Source organism: Sapajus apella, unplaced genomic scaffold, assembly GCF_009761245.1.
Source record: "Sapajus apella isolate SASKATOON/1434 unplaced genomic scaffold, GSC_monkey_1.0 scaffold85, whole genome shotgun sequence".
In the NCBI taxonomy this organism is placed as follows: domain Eukaryota; kingdom Metazoa; phylum Chordata; class Mammalia; order Primates; family Cebidae; genus Sapajus; species Sapajus apella.
In genome coordinates this window covers 7,863,882-7,874,180 of record NW_022437025.1, presented here as the reverse complement: position 1 = coordinate 7,874,180, position 10,299 = coordinate 7,863,882, and the positions used below count along the sequence as shown (strand labels likewise).

The following is a 10,299-nucleotide window of genomic DNA, read 5'->3' as shown; positions in this document are numbered from 1 at the left end:
TTGATCCTTTTCTGCTAATATCTCTGTGTGACAGCAGGGGATACTGAGGCTTAGAGACAGGATTCAAAGCTGGGTTGGCTCATCTGAATCTTAGCCTTTTGGCTTTGCTGCCCTTCAGAAGCATACACTGAGTATCCATGTGCTTCTTTTCTTTTCTTTCTTTCTTTTTTTTTGGACAAGGTCTCACTCTGTCACCCAAGCTAGAGTGAAGTGGCAAGATCATGGCTCATTGCAGCCCCATCCTCCCAGTCTCATGCAATCTTCCCACCTCAGCCTCCTGAATAGCTGGGACTATGGGTATGTGTCACTGTCACCATGCCTGGATAATTTTTTTTTTTTTTTTTACTTTTTGTAGTAATAGGATTTTGCTCTGTTGCCTAAACTGGTCTCAAACTCCTGGACTCAAGTGATCCACCTGCCTTGGACTCCCAAAGTGCTGTGATTACAACGGCGAGCCATTGTTCCTGGCCCCCATGTGCTTCTTGACCAAGTAAACTTCCTGGTTCCTCTGGCCTGGAGTGCCTCCATGCGCGCCAATGACCACAATCTGCTCCTCAGGGAGAGCCTGCGGTTTGTGCCTGTGCGGGAAATGGTTTCTAATCAACAACAGTAGAGGAGGCTGACCTACAGGTCAAATTTAAATGCCCCTTGTTATGGAGGGAATGGAAATTTCCACATGGTTTTACAAGGAGCGGGTAAATCAACACCCAGGCCTTTGGAATCATCATCTCAAAGCTAGGGAGAAAGTCAAGGTTGATAAGAAGCTTAGGCTTTTGATTCTAGTGGAAAAGAGAGTTCAGAGAAGGGGTGATTTGCTGAAGCTAGTGGCAGGGCTTGGGGAGAATCTGGAGCCTGGTTCCCTGTTCACTGCACCACATCTCGGCCCACCTCTCTTGTGTCCCACTCCCTAGAGGCTTGGCTCCCACTGTGTCCAATTCCCTAGTGGCCTAGGTCGCTGCCAGGACTAACGCAGTCATCGTCCCATGCTCTACTGTTGATGGGCGATAATGTGACCATTTACACTTCCCAACTATCATTTTCTGTCATTTTTATTTATAGCATCTTCACCATGTTTCTGACCCTATGCTTGTCTTCATGAAAATTATCGAGCAGTGAAGGAGTGGAACCATGAAGGAAACAAAGTCATTGCTCCCCCTAAGGATTATACTGACACATGGCCAACTTAAAGGAGTATAACAATAAAACTAATAGGATTCATTTTTCTCTGACATGAGAATTCTGGAAATAGCTGGCCCAGAATCTAGGCTCCTTAGGACCCAAGACTCCCCAGCTCATTGGTGCCTGGAGTTCTTGTCCTCTTGGTCACAGGGCGGACCTTCCTCCACCCCCACCATCGTCTTTCTGAGCAGGAAGAAGGGGTAAATGTGAGGGGCAAAAAAGCATATGCTAGTGGGTTCACCCCTGTTTAAGATCTTTGCTAAAAAGATTTTCCCCATACATCTCATTGACTACTGCAAACTATAAGAGAGGCTGAGAATTAAGTTTGTATTTCGGTTTTTATACTGTTGCCTCCAAGTAAAACAGGAATGCTTTTAGAAAGAAAGAAGGGAAGTACATATCGAATAGACTACCAGCTGTCTTGGCCACAGGGGAGTCAAAGACTTCCTAAAATTATATGCAAAATGAGGAAAATATGCATGCGATTTTCAGAGAGGAGCGTTTAACAGCTTTCCTTAAATGTTCAATGAGATCCATTGGGTTGAGTACCTCTGGTCCAAATAAAGATCTGTGCAGCAACAATTCTAACAGCTTAATATTGATTCTTCATGCCCACACCCAGTCAATTTCCTCAGTGTTGTCAGCATGGGAGGCATTGGGAAAGCAATGCAAAGCTCCAACGCAGCAGTCTGCTTTACCAACCCAGAGCTTCCACATCACAGCTGTGTGGCCGGGGGAGATCCTACAAACCTTTTGAACCTCAGTGTCTTAGTCTATTAAAAGGGAGGAAAAACCTACTTCAAAAAGTTGTCAGAGGATATTTCTGCTTCTTGCATAGAAGTAGAAACAGGGAAGAGGTTTATTCTCCCTTCTGAAACAAATAAAAACCAAGACAAAACATGTGAAAACTGGTTTTCAGATACTGGTCATCAGGCAGCACAGGATCAAAATCCTTGAGAAAGAGAAAACAAACAAGGCTGCAATTGGCCAACCTATTGCTTGGAGACCTTTTCCTGAGACCAGTGCAGGGAGGCTATCTTAGTAAGTTTTATCCCGCTCCAACTGAATACCAGAGACTGGATAGTTTGTAAACAACAGAGATTTACTTCTTACAGTTCTGAGGTCTGGGAAGTCTAAGATTAGGTGGCCTCCATCTGGTGAGGGTCTTTGCTGGGTCATCCCATGGCAGAAGGCAGGAGGGAAAGGGAGGATGAAAGAGAGCCAGAGATCAAACTCTTTTATAATCAGCACTAATCTACTCTTTTTTTTTTTTTTTTTTGAGACCCAAGTGTCACTTTTGTTGCCCAGCCTTGGAGTCCAATGGCACGATCTCCGCTCACTGCAAATTCCACTTCAATTTGCAAGCAAATTGCAAAGCAAATTGCAAGCAAATTGCAAAGTCCAAGCAATTCTCCTGCGTCAGCCTCCCAAGTAGCTGGGATTACAGGCGTGTGCCATCATGCCCCGCTGATTTGGTATTTTTAGTAGAGATAAGGTTTCACCATGTTGGTCAGGTTGGTCTCAAACTCCTGACCCCAGGTGATCCAACCACCTTGGCCTCTCAAAGTGCTGGGATTGCAGGCATGAGCCACCACACCTGGCCACTAATCCGTTCTTAAGAGTGGAGCCTTCACAACCCAAACACCTCCTGTTAGGCCCCATCTCACAATACTGTTGCATTAGGGATTAGGTTTCTAGCACATGTGTTCTGGGCAACACATTCCAACTACAGGAGAGGTGGAAGCTAGGCAGCACTTGACCATCTCCATGAGCTGAGGAGGTAGAAGTGGGAGTACAGGGAGTATGAGATAGCTAAAATTCATGCGGAGTACCAGAGGTGGAAACGGCACAGAAAGAGCTGCACAGGCTGCCCCTTGAGTCTTCGTCTGATCCTGTGAGTACTGATTAGCACTTACATGTAAGGAAGCTACCGTTCTCCAAAGAATTAGAGAAAGCATCCCTAGAGCGCAAACAGGCCAGGAATACAGTGTTTTCACCAGCCACAGTAGATAAAACGCATAGTTAGAAGGATGTCAGAGTACTCCAGAAGGTATTTATGGTCTTAAAAGTGAGCAAAATTAGCCCTAGACTGAAGGCTGCCTTGATAGTATCTAACAATGATTGAAAACAAGGCTTGAAAGGAGCAAATGGCTCCCAAGTTAGTTAGTTAACCGTGTTGCAGGAAAAAAAATCTCAAGAATACTTACAGAATATAAACATGTCTAGCACACAAGAAAATACATGTCATAATATGTGGTATAAAAGAAGCAATGGCATGCAGAGAAACAGTAAAAGAAAATCCACGATGAGAATATTAGTCAATAGAAACAGAACAAAAAAATGACACAGATTATAACATTAAGAGACAAAGGCCCTGAAACAGTTATTAGAACTACATAACTACATCTAAGAAAGTAGAGGAAAAAAATTGAGCATATTAAGACATGGAAGGTGTAAAAGAATCAAACTTCTAATAGTGAAAATTACAATGTCTGAGATTTTTAAAAAGTAAAAATTTTATGAGATGAACAACAGATTAGAAACTGCAGAGAGAAAAGATAAGTGAACTTGAAGACCTAGTGATAAAAACTATTCAAAAATAAAATATAAATGAGAAAAAAACTGATAAAAATCTAAAAGAATATAATTGAATCGTGGCATGGTTTCTAGTTTGCTAACATACGTGTATTGTAGTCCACAAAGGAGAAGAGAGACGGTAAGAATAGAAACAATACTGGAAGAATTAAGAGCTAAAATAATTTACAAATTTGATGAAAACTTTAATCCACGGAGTGAGTGAAACCCCTGCAAAAAAATGGAGAAAACATCATCAAGGTACACTATAATTAAATTGCTTAAAAACAATGATAAAGAGAAAATCTCAAAAGTTCCCTGTAAAAAAAAATACATTACATATAGAAAAACAATGATAACAATAACCACAGATCTCTCATTGTAATCAATATGTAAGCCAGAAAGAAGTGGAACAAAATATTTAAAGAACTGAAAGAAAAAAAATTGTGAATAAAAATCTTATGCCAGCAAAAAGTTTTTTATAAAGAAAGGGGAAATAAAAAGAGAGAGGTGAAAAGGACATACAAAAATTAAAAGCAGCAGAGCAATATTACAAGAAGTATTAAAGGAAAGTATTCAGGTAAAGTAACATGAGACGGGATGAAAACCTGGATCACCACAAAGAAAAACAAGAACAGCAGAAATGTTAACTATGTTGGTAACATAAGGAGTTTCTTTTCTTGTTTGTGACCACCTTGAAATGAAATTGGCAGTTTGTATTTTAATATGATGACCTTGTTGTTTATCACCTGTAGAGGACGAATATGCAATAATAACAGCACAAAGGGTAGGAGGTGGTTCGTTCTTACACTATAATGTGAAGTGATGTAATATTACTTGAAGGTAAACCATGATAGGTTAAAAATGTATACTGTCAACCCTAATGTATCACTAGAGAAACAAAACATTCAACTTTTGCCATAGGGCCAAGGCAATTCGATAAGGAAAAGATAATCTTTCAACAAATGATGCTGTAACAATTTGGATAGCCAGATGCAAGAAAATGGACCCTGACATTTACCTTAAAGCATGTGCAAAAACTAACCTAAACTATATCAAAAATCTAAAATGTAAGAACTAAAACTATAAAACTTCAATCGTAGTGATCTTTGATTTGGCAAGAAACTTCCAACTATAAACAAAAAGCATCAAATTGTATTTTATCAAAATGTAAAGGTTTTGCTTTGCAGAAGACATTTAAATGAAAAGGCAAGCCACAAATAGGGCAAAATTTTTTGTGAAACATATTTCCAGAAAAGGACTCGTATCTAGAATATGTAAAGAATTCTTATAACTCAGTAAGAAAAGCAAACTAATTTTGTAAATGGACAAAAGACTTAAATGAGATAAGTGGATGGCAAACATTGAAATTTAAAAATGCCCAAGAAACGTGGCTGATGATGTAGACCAGGAACAAACTACCAACACTGTAGAGGAGCCCCTGGATCTTATCAGGCTCAGCCTACATAAGCGAATTTATGTGAAAATGAGAAATGACTGAGAGCTTCAAGGCAGATTTCATGCTTATGATCAACATTTAAATATGATCTTGGGAGCTGTGGAAGAAATTGTGACTACTATAGAAATTAATGAAGAAACATATGAAGAGATATATAAATCAACAAAACGGAATATTCCAATGCTCCTTGTCCGGAGAGATGGTGTTGTCCTAGTTGCCCCTCCACTGAGAGTTGGCTGAAACAAAGCATTTGTCCCGTATGGAAAACAGGAGACTTTGTACTGTGCCATCTCTAAATGTACAAGACATTCAAAAGAGAAACCTGCAAAAGAGAAACCTGCATACATTTTGACATTGGGAAATAATTCCAGGGATTCTTCCACTCCTGAAATGAGTTGATTTGCAGATAACTCACAACTTCTTAAGCTAAATGGTATCATCGTTTTTCTCAAGCTCTTCCAATAAATATGACCACCAAGATGCAGAACTCTTTTTCAGGACTTGTTTTGCTCCATTACTCTCACAGATATTTTTCTGATTTATTTCCTTTAAATTAAAATTGGTATTTCCTCATAAAAACAAAACAAACAACAACAACAAAAAGATGCCCAACATCATTAATCATTAGGGAATTAAAACTACAAGAAGGCCGGGCAAGGTGGCTCATGCCTGTAATTCTAGTGCTTTGGGATGCTGGAGTCAGAGGATCACTTGTGGCCAGGAGTTTGAGACCAGCCTGGGCATCATTTTTTTTTTTTTTTAGTTGGACATGGTGATTAATGCCATAGTCTGAGCTACTTCTGAGGCTGAGGTGGGAGAATCACTTAAGCCCAGGAGTTAGAGGCTGCAGTGAACTAAGATGGAGCCACTGCACTCCAGCGTAGTGGACAGAGTAAGACTCCATCTCAAATAAAATAAAATAAAACACAATAAGACTACAAGGAGATACCACTATCCACACATGCTAAAATTAAAAAAGACTGACTAACCAAGTATCGGAGAAAATGTAGATTAACTAGAGCTGTGATATACTGCTGGTAGGAACATGAAAAGTTACCATCTCTTTGGAAAGCAGTTTGGTAGTTTTTCAAAAAGTTACACTCATATCCCCAAGTGACCCACCCTTCTACTACTAGGTATTTAGACAAGAGAGATGAAAGCACACAGAACTGCACACAAATGCTAGGAACACGTTGAGCAGCTATATTTGCAATAGCCCCAAACTAGAACCTCTCCAAATGTCTGCCAACAGGTGAATGGTAAACTGGCTGTGGTATATCTATGCAATGGAATACGCAAGGGACAGAAGGGAGTTCAGGAAGCAGAAAACAGTTGCAGTTCTGTTCACAGTCCTAACGCCGCAGCCGGGTTCTCTGGGAAGTTCCGTGGTTCTTGCCTCCCGTGGAAGCCGTAGTCCACGTTCCTTTTTTCTCTTCCCCAGCCTCCGCCCATTACCACTGCACCCCTTTGGAACATCTTGGAGTTCCAGGACCTTCAACACAGTTTTGTGCCACCATCCCTGCCTGTGACCCTCCTCCGATATGCATGCCCTGTTTTGCCAGCCAAGCCAGCACCTCACCTTAGGCTCAGCTCACCTGTGAAGCCTTGACTGACTCAAGTTCCCATCCCCTAGCAGAATTGGCCCTGTCCTTCTCTGCTCCCATCCATTGCCTTGTGGAGACTTTGAACCCGGCCATAGTTCAAGGGGAGGAGAGCCTGGCTATGGAGGATGCAAGGTTCTAGGAATGGCATCAAAAAGTCACAGTAAATAATGTGGGACAGGGGAAACTGATCAGGGCTTAGCTTGCAAATAAAAGTTAAAATTGTGAGTCAGGCCGGGTATGGTGGCTTATGCCTATAATCCCTGCACTTTGGGAAGCCGAGTTGGGGGGATGATTTGAAGTCAGCAGTTCAAGACCAGCTTGACCAACATGGTGAAATCCCATCTCTACTAAAAATACAAAAAAATTTAGCCGGGCATGGTGGCAGGCACCTGTAGTTCCAGCTACTCAGGAGGCTGAGGCAGGAGAATCCTTTGAACTTGGAAGCAGAGGTTGCAGTGAGTCGAGATCACGCCATTGCACTCTAGCCTGAGTGACAGATTGAGACTCCATCTCAGAAAATAAACAAATAAATAAAATAACATCGTGAAACAGTTTATTTTACATTTCATATTTAGTCCTATGACACCAATGGACTGGCTCTTGGGACCAGTCAAGATGAGATGAGAGTTGATCCTGCCGGAGACCCTGACAAATTGTAGGGCACCAGGATGCGTCAAGCCACAGGAATCATGCTTCACAGCATTCAAGGAGTTCATCAGTGCTCCCGGGAGCCTCTCTCAAGTTTGGATGCTGAAATCACTCCTCCAGAAGTGCCTGTGCTGTCCTCATTGAGTGGATCTGCTCTTCATCAAGTGTTCTTGGAGTTAATCCCACCACGTCTTCCTGTGTATCCAGTTTTGCTTGTGGCAGAAGAAATTCTTGAAAAACATTGTGGCAGGTGGAATAATGGTCCCAAAGAGGTCCATGTCGTAATCCTTGGAGTCTTTGGGTGTGTCACCTTCTATGATAAAGGGGACTTTGTGGATGTGATTGAGTAAAGGACCTTGAGATAGGGAAACTCTCCTGGACCATCTGGGTGGGCCCAAAGTCATCTTGAGGGTCCTCGTAAGAGGGAAGCAAGAGGGTCAAAGTCACAAAAAGTAGACGTGATGAAGGAACCAGAGGTTGGAGTGATGCACTTTGAGCATGGCAGAAAGGGCCATGACCCCACAGAGCACAGGAGGTCCCTGGGAGAAGGAGAAGGTGAGAAAATGAATTCGCCCCTAGGAGGAAGGCCGTCTTGCCCATACCTTGACTTTAGCCTCAGGGAGACCCACTTCTGATTTCTGACCTCCAGAACTGTAAGACGCTCACTTTGTGTTCTTCTAGTCATTAAGTTCGTGGTCATTTGTCACAGCAGCAGTAGGAAGCAAATGCAACCACTTTTATCTACTTCAAGGAAATAGTGCATCTTTGAAAACTTTGTAAATTTGCTTTGCAGTCATAGTGGGAGCTGGATGCATAGTTGATGTTCTGTGTCTGCCCCTCCAGTCATCCCACCCAGACGCTCACTCCCCTGTGGATGTCGCCCAGCCAAGTCTTCCCTGGGAACTGCCCTCTGTAGAACATAGCACCCTCACCCAAGGTTATGCTCCTCTGCACTGGGGCAGTCTGCAGCAAATGAACAGTCAATACCAGGGTACAGAGCCTGGCCTTGATTTGGACAATTTCAGGCTCATCCCAGCTCCAGAGCTCCATGCAGTGGTCAGTGGTGGCTGCATCACAGCTCAGCTTCTCCTCTGTCCAAGGTGCTCCTCTCCCTCCCTCCTGGGGGTTGCTGCCCAGAGCACTCTCCAGGAATTTCCTGCATGCAAATCAGCTCTCAGACATGTTTCTTGGGATGCTCCACGTAAGACAGCAAACATTTAGATTGCTGGGAAGTCAGATGGCCTCAGATTGGTCTGCCTTGAGCAGAGACGTGGTTTGTGGTTTTAACAAGATAATTGCTGGAGGTGAGCAGAGAGGGCCGTTTGCTGGGGATGACAGCATATGTAGTCCATTCACTTGTGAGTCTCTTCCTGTTTCGAAGACCTGTGTTTCCCTTTGCCTCACAGTACCTGACAAGACTTCGACAATGAGCCCACATGTAAAGGGATAGTGTAAACTTGTCTTTCTGTGTCTGCACATCCCCTCCAGACAAGCCCAGCCCAGCAGCCTGCTGGATACCACTACGTGACCCTCAGCAATGCCAAACAAACCAGAGAACCATCCCGATGAACCCTGATCCCTCACCCCAAATCATGACATAGAGTAAAGTGTTTTGTGCCACTAAGTTTGGGGCTGTTTGTTACGCGGCAGTGGTACCTGGAACTCTGATGCCTTGCCTTTGGACAGTCATTTGGAGAGGTGACATCATATTAAGTGATTAGCAAGTACCACTGCAGGAATTAGTGGGGCTGGAAGGAGCACCTCCAGATTGGAAGGACAAAAAGAAAACTTTTGAGACTATACTAAGTGCCAAGCCTCATGCAAGAGCTTCTACCTCTGCTATCTCCAAGTCTTATGAATCTTGGATGAGGTGGGAAGGGCTCTCCCCATTCTACAGAAGAGCAGGTGAAGGCCTGGAGAAAGGTAAGGTGACTTGCCCAAAGTCACACCACTAGTTCCTGGCATTCAATTATTTACTCATTAATTAACAAGTATCTTGTGAGTGTCTGCTATACAGCAAGCTCCATTCGAGTTCCCAGGGAAGCATCAGCTGCATGTGGGAGAGAGAGAGGGCTGCAGATGAAAGTCAGGTGGTCAGAGTGGGCTTCTCCAGGAGGGAACACTTAAGCCAGTGTGGAAGGGGCTAAGGGTGGGAACCTGACCGCAGGCTCAGGTCTACAGCCTGCGGGGCATACACACTCCTGAGCTTTCTAGTATAGAAACCTGCACCCCCTTTAGCTGTGCTGGGCACTGCCGGGGCCCTCCATCTGAGGCAGGGCGGGGCAGGCAACGTGGCACCAGATAATGATGCCTCTGTGTCGCCCACACGGGCCGCACCAGCTGCAAGGGCCATCCGGTGGCTCCAAGTTAATTGCTCCAGAGCACGAGGGGCAGTATAATTTGGATCAAAGGGCCCCTCTCCTGAAGTCTTAATTGTGGCACTTCACGCTGCCCTGGGTCTCGCTGAGCCACAGCAGCACAGCCTCTGGGTTGGTGCCTCTGGTCTCAGCTTTGCCACTTGCTGCTGTATGTTGTTAACCTTTCCTGGCCTCAGTTTCTTTGCCTATAAAATGGAAGCGAAAAACTCCTTCCCTTTCCACCCCTACCATAGGTGAGGATGAAGTCGGAAAGTTGGTATGGAAATAATGCCACAAATATGGTTTGAATCTTAAGTCCTACTTATACTGGACAAATTGCTGTGTTTTGAACTCACCCTGGTTATTGATCCATCCATCCATCCATCCATTCATTCAGCATTGACTCTGTGCCCATTTCATGCCAGACAAGGCCTCTGGGGTTGCAGAGGTGACTAAGACACTGTCACTGGCCTCTACA

General features: G+C 43.6%; 1 pseudogene; it reads left to right on the top strand.

The window, feature by feature from the left end:
- Positions 1–526: 526 nt before the first annotated feature.
- LOC116533915 lies at positions 527–5,532 on the top strand (annotated as a pseudogene).
- The last annotated feature ends 4,767 nt before the right edge of the window (positions 5,533–10,299 follow it).